Genomic DNA, 27,891 nt, shown 5'->3' on the forward strand with positions numbered 1-27,891 from the left:
AGAATAATCCCAGTTTCCCTCTGACTGCATGTTTAACACGTGAAGCCAAAGATAAGGACCTTTTCTCTGCTGTTGATAAAAACCTGATGGCAGAGATTGGAGTCATAAACACAGGCCAGACAAACTCTGGGCACCCAGGATGACCCAGACAGAAAGTGGTGCAGAAGTGGAGCATCTCAGAGCGGGAAATGAAACAAGCTCTTAAATCCCCCCTCAAATAAATCTGAGCCTTTAGCATTCGGCCAGGAAGTAAGAAGAAAACGGCCCCCGCTGTCCAGGGCAGATCCCAGGGCAGATCCCAGGACAGATCCCAGGACAGATCTCAGGACAGGCTCCAGGGCAGATCCCAGGACAGATCCCAGGGCAGATCCCAGGGCAGATCCCAGGACAGGCTCCAGGGCAGATCCCAGGACAGATCCCAGGGCAGATCCCAGGGCAGATCCCAGGACAGATCCCAGGACAGATCCCAGGACAGATCCCAGGACAGATCCCAGGGCAGATCCCAGGGCAGATCCCAGGACAGATCCCAGGGCAGATCCCAGGACAGGCTGGAGACGCTTTATTCAAGTTCAAAATTCAGGTTCATATATTTCCATCTAGGATTTTAATACTGGATGATCATGTTACGTTATGTATAAAACATCAGATTCGTTGATGGTTTGTCACAAAGGGAAGTTTCTAAAACCTTTACAGAAAGGAACTAAACAAACATAAATGTAGCTAAGGAATTTGGTTCTAATTTTGTCAAACTTCAAATCATATAAATGGCTTTAAAAAAAGCTACTAAAGTAACTTTTTTTACTCCGAACCTGGGGACAAAAAGTTATTTTCACTTTTGTAAATGTATAGTGACCTGCTCAGCTAAATAAATCTGACTACACTGTGGATGCTCTCACCTCTGCGAAGTACAACACAGAGATGTGTGAGCATGCAACTTTTATAATAGCTTGAAAAATTGAAAATGGTGAAACAGCAGCAGAGGGAAGCGGCGGTTTCTCTAACCAGAGGGTGTTACTGTGAAACCTGGGCTGTAAATCCTGCTTTTCTTTCACCTCTCCAGTTTGCCCTCGGTTTTCTTCACCTTCGTCTCCTCCGGAGCCGAGGCGATGGCACCGTGATGATGATGGTGACTTGATGCTTCCTCACCCCTGCAGTCGCTTTCTGAATGTGACCCAGCTGACCTGCTGAGGTGTGATCACCCACAGGACAGGCTGGATGTGGGCTCAGACCCACACTGCTCTACATGACATCCTTTTTATTTTAATCTCACTGGAATCATCTCATTTTAAGGAGGTGAAATAAACGCTCAGGCCCTCTCCAACTCTCATATTCATGCTTTTCTGTATTTGTTACATTAAATGCACCTGTGGCTCTCTGAGAGCTGGGACATGAATAGCTCTGTAAAAAGAAAATATGCATTAACATTGGTATGATGTTCCGAAAACATCTTCTCTGTAAGAACACCTGAGGGAAGAGCATCATATAACTGTTCATTAGAAATGTCCTCTAATGCTGAACAGGAGCGTCTGGTCTCTGAAAGCAGGGAGCAGTTCCTGCCCTCCCATCAAACTTATTCAGTGATTAGCTGAAAAAAAAAATAGCATCCAGCTATGAAGCTTCAGAAAAAATGTATACTTATAATATCATGTAATTTAGAATATTCTGGAGGTTTTAAAGTTTTCATCTTTAAATTCATGGTAATTGTTTCCTTTCTTGAATTTACTGCAATTTGAATGCATTCGTTAATATAAGAATATAAGATTCTAATATTCTTTTGACTGTTTTTTCATTTTAAAACATTTTTCTTTCTCTCCCAGTTAAACCCGACTCCGTCTCCAGAGCCTTTAGAGCAGAGGGGGTTTCCAACCGGGGGGACGCATCAGAACCGTTGAGTAATGAAAAGGTGCGATGGCTGCAGTCTCGCTCTTCCTCCTTGCAATTTGTTTCGGGTGCAAACAGACACTTCACCTTCTGCAGGCGAAACTATACTTACAGCACTTTGAAAGATGCATATCCCAGTAAAAATACTGGGTTTCTGTTCAAACAGTCATCTGCTGCACCCGTCACAATTATTGGCACCGCGACTCCCTGCCTTCCACACAGGCTGTACTTTGTTTTCTCCTAATATCTCAAAAGGTTGGGCTGTAGAGAGGGAGTAGAGCATTTTGCTGCTGCACATCAATGTGTGGGTTATTGTCCCCCGTCACCAAACCAGCCAGCAGGTGGTCTGTGGCATTCAGTTCTTGGGACTGAGAGGAGTCAAGATGGCAGATTGTGTTTTTGAGGAACAGTTTCTGTGTTCAGGACCCAGCTTTTTAGTAGATCTATGCATTTCAACAAAGTTCCCAAGGCCTGTGGAAAAAGGCCGGCCCACAGCATCACCGATCCTCAACACACTTAGCAGACCACAAGACAGGCTTCTTGTTACTATGCAGATTCACCTGCTGTTTCTGGTCAAAAAGCCAAATCTCACAGTGCGTTCACACCAACCCTGTTTAGTCCTCTTTAATCCAACTGAAGTTCGTTTCCCTTGAAGATTCGCTTCATTTGGTGAAGTGTGAATGTGTCGTCGAAAAGCGAACTCTGATCTACCTACAAACCTGGGTCTCAGTTTGATTAAAGTGAACTCTGGTGGAGTTCGGATGCATATGTGGCTGCAAGAGACCTTCAAAAGGAGGAAGCAGACTGTAGCGCAGGGCATTCTGGGTAAATATAACCAAAACAAACACTTGAGTCTAGTGATGTTGGGGGAAATGGCATTTGGTCTTTCGGAAAAGACAAGAGAGAAATCCCAAAACCACTAAAATTCACATTTTTGTAAAGATGGAAATTACTCATGTCTTCCTCTGAGGTTTTTCCATCATTTCCTTCAGTTGTTATTGGTGCAGCGCCACCACAGGCGAGGAGTGGAACAGGTTTAAATAGTTTGGATCTCTTGGCAGTCCAGTGTGAAAGCAAACAGAACCAAGTCTATCAGAGTATCAGGTGTGGAAACACCTTTAGTCTCAGCGGAGGACGCAGTTCCATTTGAATCCAAGTTTAGTGGCTCTATGTTTATGTTTGGACAGAAAAGACTCATCACTGCAACATTTTTAGTATCCAACGGTTGCCATAGAGACGTACTGAGCACAGGTCGGTATTATTTGCTGCAGTTCTTTACCTTTGACCTTTTGGAGATTTTTTTAATCTCGTTTAGAAGACAGTTGACGGACGGATGAAATAGGTTTCCTTTCTGGCCTCTTTGGGAGTTTTTCCCCTCAGCGTCTGGGTGAATTTAGGCCAACCTTTAGACATCATAACATTCTGTTTACCAGTCTATTTCTTTTCATAATGCAATTCGTCTGACTATCCTTCAATCAGTTTGTATTTGGTTGTTTCCTTTGATCTTCTCTTTGAAGTGCTGACCCATTCCTAAAGATGAATTTCCTTCAGCCGGACAGACCTCAGGCCAACTCGTTGTTTGTGCACATCTTAATCTTCCACCTGCAGTTATCTCACCAGGAACATCGTAAAACTGCTTCCTGCACGGATTCACTGGAGCATTTACTTCCATCCCCGCACAAAGTTTTATCTTTAGACGCAGAACTTTTTCTTTTTATGGTTGAGATTTTAGGAGGTCAGAAGATGTGAAGTTTCAGAGAAAATGCTGAACAACTTCTGCAGAACTTTGGAGAGAAGAAATTAGGATTTGTGCTAATAAGACTCAAACAGCCTGCATTATTTTAACTTTTTAATAATATACTTTAATATACTTTCACCAACATAAGAAGAAAAATGTATTCTTCTAGCCTCAACTCTGCTGATATTTTTTTTTATTTAAACAAAAGTTTGGGGAGCAGCCCATGCCTCGAGTGTGAACTTTAATCACACCGGTTTCCACTTGTCATGTTTAATCAGGCTGCAATCTTCCAGACGAGTCCTGCACATCCCACCCTGTTAACACCTATAATTAGCCATAAATAGTTAATGAAACAGCACTCATAAATGCCAGCCTACATATGCTTGTCACTCTGCATGAGATGCGAAAGCTAAGAAGGCAGAAGAGAGGCTGAACTGTTGGGAAAATAAGGAGTTTCTTCTGTGTGAGCAACAGAAAAATGCGACATTCGTGGCTCGACAGCAGTTAATGTCGCCGCTGAGAGAGATCTAAAACACTTATTTCTGCTACGAAGTGAGAATTGGTTTGTCCAGAAATGGACTGTGTGACCTGCCATTAAAACAGCCGGCAGATATCTGTGAAATATTGTTGCAAAGCCAGTTAGATCTGGTCCATTTGCTTAACACCTTCAGGTGATTGCACTTAATTGGATTCACAACTCAACAAGCTGCAGAGAGTTTCTAAAAGATGCTGAAATAAAAAAGGGAATTTAATAGCCGATGGTTACAGGGATGTTCAGAGAGTTTAGCACCACACTTTCATCAACTCTGGGCATGTACAACTTCTCGATGAAATAGTCATAATTAATGCAGCAGGATCTCAAGGATATCTGGATGTGTGGCTCTTAATATCGGAGGAGTAAAATTAGAGCTTCATATCTGTCAGTCTAGTAGAAACACAGAGGAATTTACTTGATTAGGAAAGGATTATTTAACACATGTAGGTGAAACGAGACGAAAACAAGAAACCTTTTTTGTGTTTATGACCACAGAATAAATGCAGCATTAATCACCTAAGAGACAAGAGAAGCAGGTGGTTCAACCGTCTGTTAGAGCACTTCGTCGTCTTCTTCTCCTTCTGATTTGGACACTCTAAATCCGTGCTCCACCTCTCTAAAGAGCTCGATTCAAGACAAACGCGTTTGGTTGCTGTTGGATACGTGACTAGAGCAGCAGGTCAGATGAAAACAGAGAAGTTTTCTTCTCCATGCTCCAAATATAACTGGCAATTGCTATAACAGCAATGAAAAAAAAAAATCACTGCTTCACTACAGAATGTTTGCAGCAAATTGGTGAAATACAACCTTATAAAACTGTTTGGCAAAAATGTTATATGTGCAAATCTGAGTTTGAATCGTTGAACAGATCTTTAGTTTAGTCTCCAGTCAGGTTCCTGGTAATAATGAACATTTCATCCCACTTCAGACTGAAAAGTCGACAAAGTGCTCTGAGCGACCTAAAGCTGCTTTCACTCCGTTTCCTGTCCTGACATGTCGGCTTATTGAAAACTATATTACCCAAGTCCAAACATTAGGAAATGAAGTTCATTTGAGGAATTTCAAGCCGTCTGCTGTTGAAGGATGTCTTTCACTTTCAACTCCATCTGAAAGGCTAAATTACTTCTGCAGAAACATCAGTCTTACTCCATATTAAAGAAACAACTGTTCATTTGGAAATGACATTTCAATACTCTACAGGTGTTATTAAATTAATCATAGTGTAGACATGCAGTCAGAATCTGTGCATAGTGTTGCACCATATTTTGTTACAATAGTTTTTTGCTGTGTCTTTTTTTTTTTACTTTTATAGCTTAAACCTGCTAATATTTAAATTTTCTCAAAAAACACCAAAAACTGCTTATTTTAATTAATTAAACACCCTAACATGCTTTAGTGCACAGCTAACATCTACAGTCATTTGTTTTGTCGGGCTACAGCCAATCAGCACCAAGGAAAGTGAATGGTGCCCCTGGATTGGCTGCTTTGCAAACACCAGCCAATAAAGTGTGACGTAGATTTTCCATCTGTACCACAGAAACTCATGAAGTGACCAAAGAGCCAACGCAGTGTGTTGCCTCTCTGTTGGATCACAGTGCAGAGACGCAGCTTCACTGCTCAAATTACAGTGTTTGTCTCATTATTCCTGCTAACATGTCTGAATATCACTAATCTAATTTATGAACTCTGGTTTAAACAACAGGCAGAGTCTGTTAATGACAACCCTGACCAGAGTTTTTGACCCTCTGATTGGTGTGTACAAACACACCAATCAGAGGTCCTGTTAAAGCAACGAGCCAGATAAGAACAGACAATAAGCTGTAATTGTTCCGACACTAGTCCTGCTGTTAAAGCCCTGGTCTTTTGTTGTGTGGTTTTAAATTAGCAACAAAAAAAAAACAACTAAACATTAGATATGGCTCTCAGAATATTTTAATTATCATCATCCATTACGTTAGTCTACATGAACCTGCCTCCAGCTCCTGAAGGAAAAGTTATCAAGTTCTCAAGTTAGGAAAATGTCTGCTAGTTTTTCTGCTTTGTCTTCAGGTCATAGTTCACATTTTTGAGATATTATTAAAATCATAAATGAATTTGTTTGTTCATGCAATAAGTCACTAAAAAGCGTGACTCGCCATCATCGTCCAACTACACCTGTCTTCTTCTTCTTCTTCTTCTTCTTCTTCTTCTTCTTCTTCTTCTTCTTCTTCTTCTTCTTCTTCTTCTTCTTCTTCTTCTTCGTGGTTCTCGCCAGTGGCAACTTCTGGTTGTTGATCATGTGACTCGTGAAAAACGTGTTTCCACTGCAGTTTGGTGAAATAAAACAGTTTTGATAAGCTCACCTCATCCTAACGTCAAAAAACTAGTTTTTTGTTTAATTGGCAAACTTCACATTTTCAGAGTATCTGATTTCCAGTCAGTTCCAGAACCAGTGATGGATTAATGTTATCTGTTTTACCTGCTGACTTTATAACCTCAACCGTTCAACATTTGTTTTTCCTCTCCCTTTCTTTTCTTCCTTCCATCTTCCTCATTGCTTCCCTCCTTCAACGCTCATTATCCAAATAAGCAGAATCTGCACCCACCTGCATCCCAGCTGGCGGCTCTCCTCCTCCGCTCCCCCTCCCTCCTTCCCTTCCCGTCCTCCTGTCGCTCCTCTTGCTTCTTTCTCCCAGCGGAATGCTGCTGTTGTGTTTTGCTTGTCACAGCAGTTGAGCTTCTCCTCACCTGTTCACAAGTCCAGACAAGGGAGCAGGTGTCTGCTGGAGTCTGCTGCCCAGTGGTGTGTGTGCCTGTGTGTGTGTGTGTGTGTGTGTGTGTGTGCATCCGGAAATATGCAGCAGCTTCGGAGCAATCAAGCTAAAATGGAGAGTCAGGAATATTTGTACACAAAAAGAACCTGACCTGCATGTGACCTTTGACCTTTTTCATCTTTTCTGTGAATATTTATGATTTTGTTTCAGATTAGTTTAGTTTCTAAAACAGTTTAGTTCTTTTTGGACTCTAATCACTGTTGGACAAAAGCTGGACATAGCTTGTTCCATTTGTTTTACACGAGAGCAGATAAAATATGACTGAACATTTCAGATAGACATCAGTTTGTCTCTGTGGGATCTGAAACTGTTCCCTCATAATATATTTAGTTTAAATTTATTTTCTGGACAAGCAAACTGCAAAATATGTGCAGATACAAGCAGAAAGTTTGCAAAAAGGAACATAAACACAAAAAATAATCACATTAATACAGCTTAGTAGCACTTTCATGACAGTGCTACATTTTTTATTGTCTTAAGTTAGCTGGAGTTTTCCCTCAGTTCTGCATTACAATCTACACAAAGTAATTTAATGTAGCAAAGTTATCGACAGCAGCAGATTGGAGTACAGAAGAAAGATTAAAGAAATCTACCTTCATCTTTACACGTTCTTCATCTGTTAAAGACAGAAAACTTTGATGAAAAATCCCTGACCCAGCTGAATCTAGGCTACATCAATACACTAAAACCACTATAAACATTTCAGCTAAATATTAGTTTGTCCCTGTGGGGATCTTAAACCGTTCCCTCATGATATATTTAGTGTAAATTTATTTTCTGGACAAGCAAACGGCTAAATTTTTGCAGATTCAAGCAGAAAGTTCATGAAAAGGAAACGGCTTCAGTTTGAACCTTTAAATAAAACCATAAACACAAAAATAATCACATTAGTAGTATTTAGCTGCCCTCCTCTGCTGTTAACACCGATTTCTGCTCCAGCATCTACCAACACTTCCACACACACACACATCCCACCATGCCGCCGTCCCTGGACTGTAATCCAGTACAGCTTAGCGGTGAGTTATAGCCCATTATTCCCCTGCTATACAACCAGCTCCAGACTATGGAGGTGGAGATAGCGCTCCTCTGGCGCTCAGAACTCACACCAAGCTTATTTTACCTCATGTATGAGAGTCAGTCAGCGAGCGCCTGGGCTGCTTATCGGCCTATGTATACGTGTGTGGAGGAGGAGGTGAGAGTGCGTGTGTGTGTGTGTGTGTGTGAGAGGGAGCATCCATCCCAGAGGTGTCAGAGTTATCTCCTGAGGCCAGAAAGAAAGAGAGAGCGACACGGCGAGCGCAGGACGGAGACGGATGGATGGATGAAGAGAGAGAGGTGAGAGAAGGGAGATAGCTGAGAGAGTTGGCGCTGTCACGGATGTGCAGGGAGGCGTGTGAGGCACGGTCAGCGTGTCAGTGGCCGGATCTTCACCACACTTAACGTGAGAGGGACACACACGCTCAGCGTGACGCGCCATCTTCCCCTCTAATCTCCGTCCAACTGGTTTCATCTGGCAAGCAGTCAGCGTCTCAGGAGAAACCAAATGAACTCGACTAAAAACATTTCTCTGACATTGACTTCAGATTATGCATCGACCTCATGATGTCGCGCCGCTTTCACTGCGAAAACACTAAACCTCACCAAGACCTGAGAAAAGTGAAGGTGAACTAAAGGCACAGTTTGCGTTTAATCGGTTTTTCTTCAAATTGTGGAAATTAAAAGAAGCAACAGGCATTGTTTCACTGAGAAAAGTTTTTTCAATGCAGATAAATAAACCTGAATTTTTTCCAACCAAAGCAGCAACTTTATCACTAAACAGGAAGGATACAAGTGAACCGACATTTTAATAAACTTCCAGAGGTTTGAACCTTAAATCATGTGTGTTGTTGTCTGCAGACATTGTATTTCCTCAGTGCAAAGATTTGGGTTAAGATAGGAACCATAAAGGAAACAGGATTCTCAGTGCTGTGAGCGATCATGCAGTGATGCTCAGTAACTTAATGTTTACTCTGTTTATCTGTTTACAAACACTGCAAAAATACAAAATCTTACCAAGTATTTTGTCTAGTTTCTAATGTAAATATCTTAGTTCACTTGAAATACAACAAAATGTTATCATATTCTGACTGAGGTTTCTGAAACATCCTTCCCTTTTGGAGACGTAAATCTGAAAATGTTGGTAACGTTCATCAGCTGTAAGATGGATTGAAAAAGCTATAATATTTTTTATTGCAACAACATAATCTCACTTCAGCTTTTAATTGACGAGACAAAAAAATCAGCTGGTTGCAATAATTTCTGGGACAACTTATCATCCAGCAGAACGAGTTGTCTCTTCAGGACTAGTTGTCATTGTTCTTGTATTTTTATGAAGGCTGCAGCAGCTCCGTAGCTTCGTGTGTTTGTGGCCGGTGTGTGCAGAGACCTCGGTGACGTGCTCCTCCCTGGCAGCTCCTGCCTTCCTGGCTTACAGGAACAGGTGGAAAAACAAACAGTGAAGGCACACAAACATCCTGCGCCTGTTGATTTCCAGCCTGCTTTCTGGTCAGCGGTGCAGCAAATCTAAACAACCATCTCAAATGTCAACATTTATCCGTGTGTATTTTCAATTCACGCTCTTCCAGGCACATTTCAAAGCGCTCGGCTGGAGATTACTTATTTATATTCACCGAATCGCCCAGTATTTGAGATGTCCCGCCACATAAAACAGGGAAAGATAATTACATGTCTCTCTGTTGGTGGAAGGGTTCTCGCAAATTTGAATATTTTTCATCCAGATCCCAAATCACCCGGGCTGTAAATGTTTAATTAAAAATGTATTTATTTAGATGTTCAAGCCTAATGAGGTATAAATTAACTTGTGCCGCGCTTTGATCAAAACAGCAGTGTTCAAATATTTGCTTTGAATATTGAGTGAGAATGTCTTCCTTCCAGCAAAATATTATTTTCTGCTTAATTTGCAATGAAAGCTGGACAGAAAAGGGAAATAAGTTCCTGTTCTGACGTGGAAAAGCTTCTTCTGTGATGGTATTAGTCAGAGAAAGACGGAGGATCGTGGGGCTTCTGATCTGCAGTCACCGGGTCAGACGTTCCCCAAACTTTTCTGTGCCCAGTTATGCAATAAGGTGAAACATTAAATGTGTTTTAAATGTAGGATCTTTTCACTTCGGGAAACAATCCAAATGTATCGCCTTGTTGGTTTTAATGACGCAGAAAATATGGAGAACTCATTAAATTCAGTTACAATCCACTGTAGATTTCATAATATCATCGACTTTCAGGGTTTCCATGCATCCAATGCATTAAAGCTCCATTTATATGAAAGTTTTCCTCATCAACCAGCATTCAGTCACATTCAGGACGTTTTCATTCAACGGGATTCGATTCGGGGCGAAGCAAAGGAAGATGCTTCATGACTCAAAAATCATTTTTAAAATAATTTATATTAGAAAGGCCTTGTGTCATAAATTCAGTTGAAACATCTGTAATACAATAAATATCCTCATCATGTTTTAGTAGCAGAAAAATATTTTTTAAGGAGAAAAATAACTTAACCTTCTTTTTAACCTCCTCTTAAACTAAACCAGTGTCACGGTTGCCATGGTTATCATAGCGTCGCTGTTGTAAATAATGTAAAAATAACATAATATTACAGAATATTGCTCTTGGGACTATACTGGGTCATATGTAGCTAATACATAGCTATATATGAGATGGAAATACGTTCAGTAAAAGTGATGACACTCGATTTTGGAAAGGAACAAACTTAGATTTTAACAATATTTTTGGGAAAATAAAAAACGGACAAGCTTTTGTTTTATGTAAATAGATTAAATGTTTTATTTTTTAATCATAAACTGTAGCTTCAGTCGCCTGCAGTGAGTTTACTGGTGTCCAGTCAGACCAGAGATGGTGAGTCGAGTTTGACACTCAGACTTTTGCTTTGGTGAGAAATAAAAATAAAACTTCAGATTTGACTCGGTTCTCTTTGACTTGGCCTCCTGGTCTGAGGCTCCAACAGTTTTTATCTCATCATATAAAGAGTGACAGGAAACTGGAAGCTGCTGCACGTGTTTTATTGTGAAAAGATGGGCTTGATTAGCCAGTTGATTATTATGGGATGTTAGTGGCTCATAACAGTCTGTTCATGTTCGCTGTAGCTTCATAATAATGACCACATGAATGTCTCTGCAGCTGAATGTTGTACTAAATGACGTTCAGAACAAAATAAACGTAACTTAGTCTTCGCCAGTATTCTCTGCTGTTAATCGAGCTGCTTTACAAAAACACTTCCTGCTTTAAAAAATCAAAATAAAAGCACTTCCTGTAACATTTACTTTGTCTTGTGACCTATACTTCATAAATCAATGTCTTTGCTGTTTATGATTGAGAACAAAGGTTTTAAATGTGAATTTAGAAAATGTTAGAAAAACTTCTTCAACTAAGATAGTGGAGATGAAAACCCTCCAAACCAGATTTAGTGCAATAAATAATAAAATGAGAATATGGAGTCAGCAATAAGCAGCTGCTAATTTAGTCATTACAAACACAAAAAAGCAGAAATTAAACATTAGCAGCTTTTAATCTCTTTCTCTGTTATTTATTCTTTGAGCATAAATGCCTATTTTTATGCCTTTTGGGGTAAATATAACACATTATAATGTAACAGATGCTAAATAATAAAACCAGATCAATATTAAATATTATGTGATAATTTAGGCCTGGAGACGAACTGTACAAGTCTGAATTTCTGACCTTCAGTGATGTGAAGGTGGATTAATTTGATGAGAAAAAGTTTCAGTTGATAGAAACTTTGACTTGACCCTCATTAACTTGAATTTTGACTCAGATTTGAAAAATAAAAAATAAATTTCTGATCCATGCATTAAAGTTTGAATCTTTATCTAAAATGTCTGCGAGGCTCCGAGCTGTCAGAGTTTCAACATTAATCCTCATAACCTGAAGTTTATGTGGTTCTTTGGATGCATTAGTTGAACCTTAAATCATGCAACGGCTGCTGCATATTAGTTTTTTATACACATAAATTATGCAAACTCATAGTTTTTCACTGAGAATCGCTGCCCTCACAGAGCGCTCCCTGTGATGTGGGTTTGCATGAAAACCAGTAGAGACATAAAAATGTGTGTGTGCTGACGCTGCAGTAAGGCCTGGTGGCCCAGACGTCTCTTTGTTGATGTGTTTTGTTGTGGACCTGCTGTCTGGAGCAGCGCTAACCATCATTTAGCTCTCATGTTGTTGGCGCTCTCCAAAGCAGATGTTTGTTTTCCACTTCTGTCGTCTTTAAACGTTCGTCTTTCCCATCAGAACCATTTAAAAGCGTCCGCTCGGCTCCTGCCTTGTTGATGATGCATGTTCAGCCTTGCGGATAAATGCGAGCAAAAATTCTCAGTTGCCTCCTAAGTGCCAACAGAAGTTCAAACTGTTTCAATCCCACCGCAGCGTCCCGGGGGCCGCGGCCCAAAGTGTTGGAGTTGCTCTGCGTTTTTTCCACTGACTCACAGGCCGCTGCGGTGTCATGGTGGCGGAGGAGGAAAAGCTCGCAGCGCTTCTTCTGCAGCTTCACCAGGCATGCTTTAATCCATTTTAAATCCCCTGGAAAAAAAAGTTCTTTTTTTTTTTTTAGTCCCATTTTCATTTTCAGTTCTCACCTTAAAATCATTGTGTCCTCTTAAAATTGTGTCATATTTAAATTCATTTTCTCCCTTTCAGAGATGTGCGACTCCCGATTTGTTCAGGCGCCGTTGCCTGGCCTAAATTGGCTCTTACAGCTTTACGGCGGCTATTTTAGTTATCTCCCCTGCTGCTCTCAGCTCGGCTTCCCCGGGGCCCGAGTGCCACATTCAGCCCTCGCCGTCAGAGCAGAACTGTGGAATAAATACATGTGAGTGAGGGGAGGACGGTTGATTACCGGAAAGACCCCATCTCTGGGCTGCTGGTTTACATAAATGTCACAATCTTCTACGCACTCTGTGATGTGACACAATGTAATAATGGACAGTCTAATTATGATTAGTTTATTCATGAAAAAAGAAAACAAGAGGAAAATTAAAGAGCTTTTGTCAAACTGCTTATCATTCTGTAAAATAATTACAATGGCTGGGATTTAGTATAATTAAATTCAGTAACACTTTATTTGAAAGGGTGTGGAAGACGGACATGACTGTCATAAACATGACATAACATGAGCATGAAGGAGTCTGCAAAGATGAAGAGTCATTAAGTAACGACACTGACAGGGCAAAGTCGCACTATAAGTTGTCCATTAAAAGTGTAAATATTTCATTATTTGGTACATAATGAAATTTTTAATGCAAAGTTACATTAAAACTTTTGCTAAAAGTCCATTAAAAGCATCAACTTTGCATTCATGACAACAGTAACAAACATTCATAAAGTTTATGACTATGTAATATCAGTCTTATGCAAATCCCTTCAAATGTAGTATTACTTTAAATTCACATATTAATGGAATAATATTCAAAAATACAGAAATAAAACAGAATCTATTTAAGATTCTGAAAATCTTAATCAGATTTTCAGAATATTTCATACTTCAGTGTTTGGATTTCATATGAAAGCTCATCTCAAAGTAGAGAATATTTCCAAAGTAAAAGGAAAATGATGCATCATTTTTTTACTTTGAGGTATTAATTTGCATTCATTGTTGGAGTAAACAATGTTGAGACTTTTCACGCAGTTTCAACAGCAAGTCATGTTAAGCTGCTCTCCAGTTTACCACAGCCGAGACTTGATGCTTTAGCTGCTCAGGTTTTCATGGCCTCTCCGGTTTCCAGAGGGAGAAGCAGCACAGCAGGAAACTCCTCATAAAGCATAAATACCCCAACACCAATAATAACTTACATCAAACCAGCAGAATTCAAAATGTTGCCAAACAGAAAACCGAGGTACCAATCCTAAATACGTAACAAGCTGTGTGTGTGCGTGTGTGAGCTGCACACACACACACACATCAAGCCCAACCTCTTAAATTTGAATCTCATTCCTCTGGATGTGATCCTGTCGAAAACTACGCTTCCTGGCTCTATTACATGTTTCTGTGAGCTGTTTTGGTTGAGACAGAAAGTTTTAGGAGCTGTAGAGGAAAAATCTCCATCCAGAAACACAAAACCTTAGCAAGTAACTTCAATGTAGTTTAGTATAAATATCTTGGCACACTTGAAACAGGACAAAACTAAATTACATAGATGTAAGTTTTCACCAACGTATGGCGTCAATAAGTTCTTAATATTGATGAATTATTAGTTCAATTGACAGATTATTTCACTTACAACAAGGGGAAAATGTCTTGTTTTAAGTGGAATTATCTGTTTTATTTGACATAAACCAAACTTGTCTTACATCAGTTGTACTAAAATAGTTGCATTAGTCCAAAAATGTTTGGTAAGATTTTGTGTTTTTACAGTGTAGTTGATCAAACTTTAATCTCTTCTTAACACCAGTAATTATTTGCTCTATTGTGTTCTAGTTTTCTTTCTCTTCCATCCTTTCCGTTTGTATTCCTCCAGGTTTGTCATGTCTCCTGACCCGGCAATGGTACGACCAGCCTCATCACCATAGCAACCTCTAATCTAGCAGGCCTTAATTGGAGCTCGTTAATGAAGTTTTAGTGATGAGAGCCGAGGAGATTTATGAAGCAAGGGAGGCTGAGGCAGGGAAAAGGGCAGATGGGCCCAGAAAGGAGAGAGAGCAGTGGGTCAGACGGTGGAGGCAGAGTTTGGGTTGTTGGAGAGGTAGACAGGAGGAAAGGAAGGAGATATTGTTGTTTCTAAGAATAGATCCTGGAAACTAAAGCCGGCGCGATGCCACGATGTGCGTTACTGCAGGAAAGTGTTCTCCTGCCTCGACTCCGGGCATCCTGTGGCTCGTTCAGTGTTTAATCCACCGCTTCGCCGCCCTCGTCATTCCTAAGTGGCAGCTTCCACTATCCAGCAGAACCCCGGAGGAAGGGGAGCGAGAAAACGAGCGAGAAGGGAAGAGGAAGACAAACAGGGAGAGGAGGAAGTACAATACAAGGAGGAGAAAGATTTGCATGAAGGGGAGAGGAGGATCATGCTGACCACAGATGTAAGTAGAGGAGAAGGATAAAATGGAGACAGAGAGGTGGAAAACGAGATAATCACTGATACATGAAGAACAAGAAAGAGAGAGGAAACAAGACGGAGAGGCCAGGGTAATGAAAGGAGGAGAAGCAAACAAACAATTGGAGAAACGGGGAGTAAAGGACAGACGGGGAGATGGAGCGAGAGAATGGCTCTCTCCTCAGTTCACTGGATTTCTTTCATGTTTCCAACTCATCATCTCCGCAAAGGGAATCAAAGATGAAATGAATAGCATGATCCGAGGAGTGTGTGGGCGGACTGGAGGATGGGTGTGTGTTTGTGTCTTTGTTTGTGTTGAGGTTGCACGGTGCCGCGCTCCCATCTCTGCGGTGGGAAGGTAAAAATCAGCCTTTAAAAAACCCAATGCTGGGTTTGTTGCTCCGGACGAGGAAAAGCAGGTGAATTTAAAAGCATCAGGACTGCAGATGTCACTTTATTAGATTCCACCGGAGACGGAGAGTTCTGGGCACGAAGACACTGAAGATCATGTTCCACTCAATGTCATATCAAAGTATTCCTCCGCCATGTTCTGCCCTCTTTCCTCCTGTTTAACTGACTGCACATCGCCCGTTTTACTGCGTCAGACAGATTAACCCATGAAGCTCTGATGTTAATGCTTCAAGCTGTCTAAACCGGTTACCTTACAGTGACATAACTCCTCTACTCCAAGGTCAGTCCATTACCCAGACTGAACCACGTCAGTGCTTTACTAGGACTGAAACATGGCAGCAGTTTACCTGGGATAAAACAAGACGGTACCCGACTAAAACCTGCTGTGTTTTACCCAAACTGAACCAGAAGAGTATTTTAACTGACTCAGAAATCACCGTACTTTAAAAGGAGTAAGGATTAAACTTTCCCCAACTCAAAAATGACGTTTTCTTTATGAATTATAGTTTTGTTGCCGACTAATATAATCAAAACTAAGACAGTCACAGAACTCAGATCCCAAACTGATTATCAGAGATTCAGTAAAAACAGGTCATTACGTTCATAGTGGAAGATAATTAGGATTTAAATGGCTCCCTGCAGAGATTAAACACCAGCCAGTGCATTAGCAACTCCCAAGCAAACATAATCTTGACTAGAAATAGAAATTTGACACCAGCAAGTAGAGAAGTTGTTTAATTATGTTTCTAAGAAATCTTTACTCTTTTCTCTTAAGGATTCCTGTGGAAACTCTGAGCCGCTTGTGATTTAAGCTTCTAACGTCTCACAAAGGAAATATTTGGATTAATACTTTTTTCTGAGCTTTATTGTTGACACAACATGCACAAATCAGACAAAGTGATAACTGGTTCAGCAGCAGGTTCTGACTGAAACCAAAGCAAAATTAAATTCAGAAAATAACATTAACACTGATTTTAAAAAGTAGAAGGTGCCATTTAAGTTCATAAAAAGATAACTATAAACTCAAAGTATGTAATAGAAAAGCATCACCTCATATTGATCCAGAAGTTTAGAGCGTAGCAAATAATCAAACCTGAAAACTGGTGGATCATAACTATAAGGCTACTTGATTAAGTTTATGTATTAAAGATTCTTATCAGTCTCATTAATGAAGTAAATTATTTTCCTCATCAGTTTCTAAGCTATCAAAATCCATCTAATGAGGTTTGAAGGTTGGAACTAATCACAAATTAGTTGTGGGTCATTTTAAAAGATCACTTAGTCCTAAAATAGCAGAAAAATATCATAACTAATAAAAAAAATTGGTATGTATTCACACCTTTTACATAACATCTTTACAGTTATAAACACTGAATCTAGACAGCTGCAAAATATCTGAGATTATTTGAAGATAATAAATGTGATGAAGGCCATTTTTAACTGCGCTGGTCAGAGGAGTGAAATGTGTGTCGGCATATTTATACAAAATGTCAGATTTTAGCATTTATTACAAAAAAGTGTCTCATAAACACTCGAAAAATTACTTTCTGGGAAAGTATCTGAAAGAATCAGGTTACAGGTTGACTCATAAAGCAGCCTGGTCCCTAAAAGAAAACTTCCAGGGAGGAAATATGAAGCAATAACACTTTCCTGCTGAGCAAAATGTTATGCATTTCTGGGAAACAATATGGTAAAAAGCTGATTTCTAATCTCAGTTCAGCAGATAATCCAAAGAAAGGGAAACGTTCCATCTGTCAATAGTTAATTAAACAGTTGTTGTGTCTGCATATGTCTTGTTGCTGTTATATTAAATTTGTTCATTTTTATTACTTTTTTCCTCCACTGAGAAGCAAAATGAAAAAAAAAACATTGACGTGTTGCTCAGGAATCAATAGTCCATCTTTGACTTGCTGTGATATTTAAAACTGGTTCAACCAAATGACTTCTGCTCTGTTTACATGACCCTCCATCGGCTTTATTAAAGGACAGCAGAGAGGGAGGAGAGACGCAGAGTTCTCCTTCCTCCTGTCTTCCTCTAACGTCTCCTCTCTTCTTTCTTCACCTCCTGCGTCATCTCTTCATTCATCCCCATCTGTCCGTTTAACCAGGATGGATGAAGTGAAGCAGCGACAGTTCAGCCGCTGCAGAGGAAACTCTCACCTCTGCTCACGCAGCTGCTCTCCTCCTTCCTCATCCTGTTTTCACACTCCTTCATTTTAAAAAATCTCAGCTTCAGCCGCGCTGACACGTCGTCTTTTTCATTACGCTCGACGTCCGGCGCTTTCTTCCTCCGTTCATTCGTCTCCGCCAAGGTTATATATCTGCTCCTGTCAGACCACCAAAACGTCTTCACTTGGATTATAAGTTTCATTTCCTGTCCATCCATTCATCCCCACATCTGTCCATTCACACCTCCATCGACTCATCTGGACGCCTGACAACAACGAGCTTACATTCTCATTTCACACTTGGATTTCTCGATTTTTCTTGACTTATTTTTTCCTCACCAATGTCATGCAGATCTGCAGCCGGTACCTAAATAGAGGGATTCAGAGCTGACGGTATTAACTCAGACGTATTCTTGGGAAGAACCATAAATAGATGACTATTTGCAGTTCATCTTGTCAAGAAAATAAGGAGTTGTTTTCATAATTTGCATCCCATTAAAAAAGCTGTTAATTTGTTGTCATGGGGGTTTCGATCTGTGGTGAGATCGATGCCTCCTCTCTTCACACAACTCGTCTCCCTTCAGGAATGCGTTTCCGTCTGAAGCTCATTCTTTTCATCTGCAGCAAACTTGTTCCTCTGTCGATGCTTTGCAAAGCTTAGCAAGAACATTAGAAAAGGTTTTGAATTAATACCTCACTAATCCACTGTTTACGATTCCAACAAACTCAGATAATTAAAATAAAACATTTGTTGTTGTAATCAACAAATCAAATTAAATGATAAGGCGCTAAAACGTCTGGGTAATCATAAAAATAGAGTGCAGATGAAAAGCCAGCTCAGTTGTTTTGGTTGGGTTGAAATGGGAGCTGGAAGATTTGATGTGGTAAAAAGGCTGAGTGACTAATTCCAGTCTGGCCTGTTTGGTATGTTTTCTGTTAGTGAAGCTGTCATCAATCACACTTTTACATTTCAAAATATCGTGATTCAGTAACGACTTCAGCTCGAATGGTTCTGGATGGTTTTAGTGGTACTTTTTCTACCATTCACAGTCTTTGTTCCACTTTATAAACCTGCGGTTTCCTCTTCCATCCCTGCACTGAACTGCTTTCAGACCCATGAATCTCATTTGTTTTTTCTTTAGAGTAGCATCTGCAAAAATATTTTCTATTCTTTTTTCTGTTTTTAAATATATTTTATATTTTATGTTTGTGTGAGTCACTTTGGTGTGGCTGCACAGAATGTCTCTATGTGGGACAATAAAGAATAATTATCTTCTATTAGTTTCTGAACGCCTGATAAAAACCTTGGAGGAACTTGAATTCTCTCTTTTTTTGCGGTACATTCGTCCGTGACATTTTAGCATTTCTTAATGTTGGTAAATGAGGCAGCAGATAATTTCTCCCCATAGTTGCGTATGTTCAGGGCTTAGTGAAAGAGTTCAGGTATAAACTTTTATCTGAATCGCTCTTCTGCACAACCAGAGGAATGTTTCAGTGAGACGTAAAGGCACCAACAACCTTTGCGTTTTCCGTTTTATGTGCTGAGATCAGATGAACAATGTCGTGTTAAACGGTCTGATTAAACAGTATCTGTATGAATGCATTAAACAAAAAGCTGTACATGTTTAAAATGTTCTCATCCAGACCGTTTTTAATGGATCGTGATTCTTTGTGTTTTCTTCACACACTCTGTGTACATACAGCATTCTGCTTAGCATTGTCAGCAGGATCCAGTCTGCAGGGTGTGGATTTGGGTTGTTATGTATTCATCACTTTCAGTGACAGTCTTCTCACTCTTCAGGAAATTTGAATTCAGTAAATGATTGAGGCAGATTTTTTTTTTTTTAGCAGCTTCAGCTTTATGTTTTTTTCTTTCAACCTAAAAACATTCAAACACTCCAGTGATTGAAAGTACTAACACCCAGAGGGGATGTTTAGCAGAAAATAATCCTTCTGGAAAGTAAGAACTCTGCAGGTGCAACAATGGGACGTTTCTTTAATATATTGCTAAAAAATTGCTGGTGTTATTCTGGAAACATGGAGCCACATGGAAATCGTTTCAGTCAACAGTAGCTGCATGAGCAAAGATCCAAATGCTTTTTAACTTTAAACAAAAATGTTTTCTAAAAGTACTTATAAGACTATAATCCATCCAGATCTGCCAGCTGCAAAGTGAATAGACCAAAATACATTAAGAGACGGCCATTTTCACAGCTTTAATCAGTGAATGATCAATAAAAGTCCACAGCTTTCGTTTGAGTTCTTCACATGAAAATGTAGAAGAGTTAACTGACAGCAACATCTTGAAAACCTAACAAACAGGAACCCTGTCCGAGGATTCAAAAGCATTTCTGCCTGCATTTCAGCATGCAGCATCATCAGTCTGCATGCCTCTGGCTTTTAGTCACACCTTGTTGTTCCCGGTGACTCTATCACCAGAATAACCTGTTTTATTATAACGTGATGCGCTGTGGTTGTGTAAAATATAACGGCAGTGAATGGAAGCAGCTGGAAGTCACTTAATTTGTCCAGGTTTCTCTTGAGGGCGTTAGACTAGCGTAGTGTAGAACGAAATGTAAAAGTGATTTACACTCTGAGAGCCGATAATTAAACTCTCATTCCTGAGGTTCAGACAGGAAGAAAAAATAATATTGCTGCAACTAATGACCATCAGTAAAATACATTTATCTTTAAAAAGGTCTTTTTGTCCAGTAAACCAGTACATTTAGTGTTTTCTGCTGGGATAGACACCACATTATCATCTGCATATGGCTGAATACGGCTCCTTTTTGTATCAGATTTCTTAAAATTATTTACAAAGTTTGAGAAACAGAAAATAATCATTCTTTGTAATCAACTTTTTGTACTTTCAAGATGTATAAATGTTCTGGATCTGAATTATGGCATGTAACCATATTGTGTTTCAGAGTTAACAATACGCTGCTAAAGTTTACATACGGCCAACTGAACAATGAAGCTAAAGTCTGTTCTTCCCCTTGAAATCAACCAAAATGAACCTATCACGGTGTTGGTATTATTAAATTTGCTGACAGTGTTGAAAGTCTGCCTCCCTACGTCTGCTCTTCATTTTTTAGCCTGGAATGAAAAAGCTTGTTTTCATATCCAGGCCACTTTGATGACACACAGGCGCCATTCTTATTGCAAAGTGCCGGCATGCTGTGTGAAGGCTTAATGCTCGTCGACACGGTAAATAAAGGACAAGAGCCTGAACAATCGATGAATTCTCCAGCTCTGCCAGAAAGAAAGCAAATGATGAACTGCTTCTTTTTTCACCAGATAGATTATGTGTGATTTAGGCTTAGTGGGTGTTCAAAGCAAAACATAAAAAAGCTTTCATGGAAAAAGCATTAATCACCATTGTTTTTATCAAATGGCAATGAAAAACACCATTTTCGTCATTATATCTCATGGATTATTAACCCCCACTGCGGATGATATAATAGAGATTTAAATCAATCCTCCTCCACCATCTAATTCCCCTTTTTATCTTCTTTTATTCGTCTTTCCCGTTCTCGTTTGACTCCTCTGGTTCCTCCCTAACCCTGAACTAGACTGAGCTTAGCTCTGTCACGCACCGCCACTTCTTCATTTCATCACTCCATCACTCCATGTGCCCCTCCACAGATCTGGGTATTCATCTGTCCATCCATTTGTCTGCTCCTTTTAGCCTGACAAGTGGAAATGACGAGAAGAGACAGCAGGCAGAGCAGAGAAGATCAGAGACCGGGAGAAGAAAGTCGAGGTAGATTCTTAGGGAAGTGACTGAGGGGATTTAAGACAAAAAGAAAATAAAGGACGCTGATAAAAGATGGAGACGGAACAAAAAGAGCTCAGAGGAAAAAGAGAACAACTCAGACGGTTACATTTCCAGCTTTAAAACAATATCAAGGTTTTATCTGAGACTTGTTTTCAATTTGCCAGAAGAAGGACCAAGATTTGTTTTCTGTTGCTCTCCAGTCAGTTTGTTGCTGACGAGGCAACAAAACAGCTTTTAAAGAAAAGTTTAGCTGTCAACAAGTCTTGCAGTCTCCAGAAGATTACCCACCAATCATCACTCACTAAGGGGATTATTTGTATCTCAAAAGTCTAATTCATTTACAGCTTAGCGAAAATAAAAACCAAAGACTTAAAGTCACTGTCCACATTTTATCAGACTATTTTTGGAATAAAAAACTGAAAACTGTTGACCTGTGAGATGGACAGTGTCGACACTGGCATAACACCCCAAACCAAAAAAACAAATGATTATATTTATATTCTGACCCATGCTGTGCAAAATTCCTTCAATAAATTAGATTAAACTGAAAATATTGTTTAACCTTCATATGATGATCCTCAGATTGTTAAATCATGTCTAAATGTAATGAATATTGCCCCAAGGCTGTTATGAAATGTTGTCAATACATCTCATGACCAAGTCAATAACCTGATTCTGTTAGAGTAGATCTCAGAAAGCTTTTGAAATAAATGCACTTTTGTTCTTTTTCTTAATATCTATTTAGGTCACATCTAATATCTAAGATATTTAACAAATCCGTCTCTTTAAGCATATGGGCAGTTTCTGGAAGCGAATTTAAAACACTAAGATATGATCAGAGAACAAATGCAGTCAAGCAAACTCATCCATGAGGCTCAAACACGAAGAAAAAAATCCCCTGCAGCTTATGATCACAGGTAGAAGATGCATCCATGTGACATTTTCGCCTTTTTGTTGAGAAAACATTTAACTGTGATTTTGAAAGAGAATTTGCTCACACATTTTGCTATAAGAAGCACTGCATTGTCATCTCATTTCCAGCTAAACTTTAAATAGGCCTTCTTTGGGTTGGTTATAGATGAGAGTGATGGACCAGAACCAAGAACAGAACCTGATTAGAATAAAAGACGAGCCTGATGTTTATTCACCAAGTTAGGCAGATAATGAGAACTCTAAATTATGCTCAAAACTTTTATGTTTCAAAGAAGAAAAACTTCAAAAAGTGAGCCCTCCTTATTTTAATAATACTCTGAATAATTATTATCAGATCTCAAAATGATGGATTCTCAAAATAACAATATAAATATGAGTTAAAGCTCATTAAAGCGTAGTTGTCCACTCCACAGCTGCGTGCACACAGACTTGGCAGATGGTTTCTCTGGATGCCCTTCCTGACGCAACCTCCCTGTTTAATCCCAGAAAAGAACGGGATGTTGCAATTAAAGTGTTACCTTTGTGACTTTGGGAAATAAACACATTCCACCCATTGCTTTTCATAAAGTATCCCGTTAGCATCCAACATATTTTTACTAGGAAATCCACCAAAGATTTCTAGACTGGCATAAATTTGTATATTTTACATCAGTGGATCCACTAATTTGAAGAATTGTGTTGCAGTATTCCCATTTGAAGCTTTTAATGGCCCAGTCCTAATTTTAACAGGAGACATTTTCAGTTTTTTCTCATTAAACCTGTGAAATTTAATCCATTCAGATAAACATGTTTTAATAGGACGTGGCTATATTTAAAGGTTTTAAAGCATCAGATGAGCCTAATGAGCAGCTGCATTGAATGCTGAGTATTCTGTTGCTTTAATTAATTAGTGCTGCAATTCAATTTGGTGTTGAGTTTCACCCTGGGCCAGAGGTTAACAAGGCCTGAGGATAAAACTTTACTTGAAATTTCTCACAGTCCCTTTTGGGGTGAAAGCAGCAGCAGCAGGAGGAATCTAAGTGAAAGCTATTTTACATTCTGCCCTTTCCTCCTGAATGCAGCCACCGTCCCCTGTGGGCCGCCGCAGATGATTCATGATAAGTCATGACTGGGAGATTATTTCCAGTGTGCTCAGGGTGCAAAAGCTGAAATGGTCTCCGAGTAGAAAATCAACTTGTGTTGCTAGTGTGCAGCAGAGGGAACATATTCTTGTCTGTCTGATAGGATGTTGTGGTCAGCGACAGACGGCAAGAAAACAGCTTACCTGAAACTACGTGAGCCAAATTAATTCCTGGGTCAACAATAAATCCTCTGAAGAGGGCGACATTCCCTTTAGCGTCAAATTGAGACACGAAAAGGTGACTTTTAGAGAAATGCATTCTTTCTCCTGTCTTGGAAAATTTTAAATTTGACTTTTCCTCCCTGGAGACAGAGACACAGAGGAGGCGAGGCACTATAAATAGAGTAAGGAGATAAAGAGGAGTAGTGGAGAAACAGGAGGAAGCGTGTACCTGTTTTTGACGGATGTAGGGTGAAAGGCAGAGAGAGTGGGCGGCCGGCCGGCCCCACGGCCCCGGCGCTTGTGGGTAATGACCACTGATGCGTAGCAGCCTGGTTGTCATTCTCAGGGGCCCGGCTCCATTAGAGAGAAGAGAAATAGGCCCCGTGTGCTTGTGGATGTGTGTGTGGTGGTGTGAAGGTGCATGTTTCTGCACAGCCAGAGAAGCTGCATGCTTGAGAGGATCTGCTTCCATTAGGGAATAACCTATAAGACGCTGGTGTGCAAATTTATCTGCAAACACGTAGTATGCAGAGTCAGTTCCCATCTGGAAAAACAAGCTTGTATTGCTATGTTTGAGTTTTCTGTTTAATAAAGAACATGAAGCAGATATGTGTGTGTGAATGATCCATGATAGGCCCAGGGTGTTTGCCCGCCTCGTGGTCCACTGGACTCGGTTTGACTGTGGACCAAAATTCTAACTTCTCTTACATTTTCAGCTCCTGCAGTTTGCTTTCACTTTACACAGCATCAAAGTAACAAAAACACTTTGAAAGTCCAGGTTTCTCTGTAATCTTTGGTAAAACATGAGCCATTTCTCCCACTAGCACTAGACGTGTTTGTTTTGGTTGTATTTACCCAGAATGCCCTGCTCTGTAGCCCACTTCCTGCTTTTGGAGCGGTTCCCAGTCCGGACTTTCCTGACTAACAAACTGGAGTTGGATTACGGTGAACTGAACAGGGCTGGTGGAAATGGACCTTAAGATGTTCACACAACCTTTTTTCATATCCAGCTTTTATTTGCCTTCTTTCACTTTTCCAAACACAGAGATGTACCTGCAGCCAGAAGGAGCCACTTTTCTGTTTGACAGAGAGCTAATGGGACAATCACACACCTGTTGGGTGTCTGTCTCACACCTCATCTGGAAGTAAAGCTCTAATATCATTCTCAGAGTTGCCTGAGGGGAAGACGATGATGGAGCCTCAACGCAGCTGAACTTTAAGCTTTAAGGGAACAGGTTCTGCAATGACAGAAGTTTGCATATTCTAACCAGACTATGAGCACATTCTCTTGACAAACAGGCTTTTTATACGTCCTTCTAACATAACATCTCTACAAATCAAACCAATGGTCCCCAAAATGTTACATTGGAAAACTAATGCAGTGTCTTTTAGCAGCAGCAGAATGCATACAAAGTATAATCTCAGTTCTGAGCCCCCTATTGCTTTTAGTTCTGATTTCATTCTTCATATCATAGATTCAGGAAGAATGTTCTGAAACTTCTGAGATTATGATTATATTGACATAAAAACTCCAAAGAATTGATGCAGATTTATTAGCTGAAAACCCCATTAATCTTCTGCTCCAGACCCTCCAATGTGTTAGCAGATCTGTGGAGGATGTTGGTGAACAGAGAACTGGTCATAAAAGCTGATCCAACCAAAAAATAGCACAGTCTTAATGAAAAGTTTTTAAAAAAGTGCACATTTTATCCATTTAATACACTTAGAATGTGATGTAGTCAGTGAAATGATTTACACTTTCTTCAGTTTAGTTTGATCTATTTGATTTTACAAAGAAGCTACAATGTTGTAACAACCCCACCTGAAAGAGATTTATTATTTTCTTCAGAAGGACACCCTAACTCTGCACATACAGGTGGAAAAAGTCTTTATGTAGGAGCGCACATCTCCCTCTGCTGAGGATCTCTGCAGCGTGATGAGTCTCTCCCAGGCGGCTGTCGGTCTGATTGAGAGCTGAGCCTCGGACACAGACAGGCTGATAGAGAGCCGGCTCCTTCCTGCTCTGTACAGAGAGCGCAGGTACTCTCCTGGACTGCTGCCAAATTCAGAGATATTCCAGGTTTTTCTGCATCTCTTTCACAGATTCTCTTCACACTTTGCTGTTCTGCAAAATGTGAAACAGGCTGAACTACTTCAGCAAAGTCATGTGTATGTTTTTAATCAGTAATCGTTAGCAGATATACAGAACTGCTAATTGGACACCTGGATGTAATGAATGGCTCATTACCAGACATTTGAGGAAATGCTGTGTGGTTTCAGTCAGTCTAATTTTGGGTGAATCCATCTAATATCACATTTTTGACATTGGTGCTTGTAATTCAGAACCTGTTAGGTTGTGTGGTTCTCTTTCACGCTGCACTGCGTCCAACCAAACAAACCCTTTAGAAAACCTGTTTACTCTAACACCGATGTTGGTGTTGCAACAAAAAACCACTGAAGGAAACGACACAAAGACCTCAGAAGAAGACACTGAGCACAACTTCCTACTTTGCAAAATGCAAACAAAGACGGATGTCACACTTTAGCGGTTGAAGGATTTCCTTTTTATCTGTGATAAATGATGAAAACACATCCACCCACCAGGATCCTGACAAACCCTCGACTTCCCTGACAGCTGCCTCCTTCCCCTTTTTCCTGTTTCTGACCCCAAGGCCCTAAAATCCATGTCTTGCTTCCTCTCATTGTCACACTGTCAGATCTGCCTGACCTAATTCAGTTATGCAGTATCAACGTTGTACATTGTGACCCAGGTCACCATCAAGATTTCATAACATCGACCTCAGAGTGCGACATGTTCAATTCTTGCATGACTTTTTAAAAAACTGTAGCGTCCGGCGGGTTTAGATGCAACATTTGAACAGCGTCTCTCCTCTGGCTGCTTGTTCCTGTGAATCTGTCGCCTGTTCTTGCTGCAGCCCTCCAACCTTTGCAAATCACTCTTACCTGTCTGAATGTCTCACTCTGCGCATACATAAGAGGTGTTGTGACGTCCTGCTGCAGACCATTCTGCACATGTGTGTATATTTATATCTGAGATCCTTGTCTTTGTGAAAACATGCATTATGGAGCAGAAAGTCTCTGCTGACCTGTCAGTCACACACCAACCTGGGGCTGACACAGACGGCGGCTGACTGAGAGCTTTTGATGCCATTCAGGGCTGATGTAGTGCGACTGTCCTTCACTGTGCCACATAATGGACTTTAGTGCTTTCCATTTAAATCAAGGCTTCAGTGTATTTGAATTAAGTTAAATCTAATCAAACGAAGACTCTGGGGAAATCTTTACTTATACACACACATTGTGAAAAATGATAAATCATGGTGGTAGATGTGCCGTTGCAGGGTGTGAACCCGCAGCCTTCTGTGGGATTCATAATGTGTATTCTCAGTTTTAAAGCCTAACCTCCTGCATCGTGTCCTTGAACTCTGTTGAAGTCTTACGTTTTGCCCAGTTGCTAACATTTGTCTGTGACGTTTGTGAGGCAGCAGTTTGACGTATGAATCTTACCGGATGTTGCTGTGAACATCCGTCCTCCGCTGTGAAGAGAGAAGCTCTGAGCTGAAGGCGGCGTATCCAGCTCTGAGGCCTTTGGTTCCCAACTTTCCCGTATTTTAAGCCAAACTGAAGTGTCCCGTATGGAACGTTCTGTTTCCCGTATTTCCTGCAGTTTATATTTACAAACCTACATGACTCTCCTCTCCTTACTCACCTAAACCTAGATGAAAGAGGTTTAGTTAGTAGAAAGTGGAAATCACAGCTGGGCTTCATCTGCAAACGACTCTTCAGGTCAGAAGTCACACCTAATTCTAAAAATGTATTTTTTAGACTTAAGGAGAAATATATAAAGACAGGAGACTCTGGTACTGCAGAAAGGAATGAGAACAAAATAATCTGAGTTAAACCTGTCAGTCATCAAAGCTTTTGCAGTTTTTGCTTTTATGAGTTTTCAGTTGGACATTAAGGTGAGAACGATTTACCTGAGCTGTTTAAATGAAACGTATCGATAAATGTTTCATTTAAAAATGCAGGCTGGTTTTGGGTTTTTCTATAACATCCTTCTGTTTACTGAGGACATTATGAGCTGAAAACATGTTAGGAGAAATAATGAAAACCTTTCGGTGTTTTGATGAAAACAAAATGTTCCAGAATCCTCCAGAATGAAGTGGGATTCCCTTCTGGACCTGCTGCCTCTTCGACCCAATCTCAGATAA

At 40.2% G+C, this 27,891-nt stretch overlaps 1 protein-coding gene across 2 annotated transcripts in view; it reads left to right on the forward strand.

Annotated features, from left to right (window-relative positions):
* pvrl2l (PVR cell adhesion molecule related 2 like) overlaps window positions 1-27,891 on the forward strand; it is a 325,881-nt gene that overhangs the window by 232,556 nt on the left and 65,434 nt on the right. The window lies entirely within an intron of this gene.

Source organism: Poecilia latipinna, unplaced genomic scaffold (assembly GCF_001443285.1).
Source record: "Poecilia latipinna isolate Pla-1442-1.1 unplaced genomic scaffold, P_latipinna-1.0 Scaffold166, whole genome shotgun sequence".
Classification (NCBI taxonomy): domain Eukaryota; kingdom Metazoa; phylum Chordata; class Actinopteri; order Cyprinodontiformes; family Poeciliidae; genus Poecilia; species Poecilia latipinna.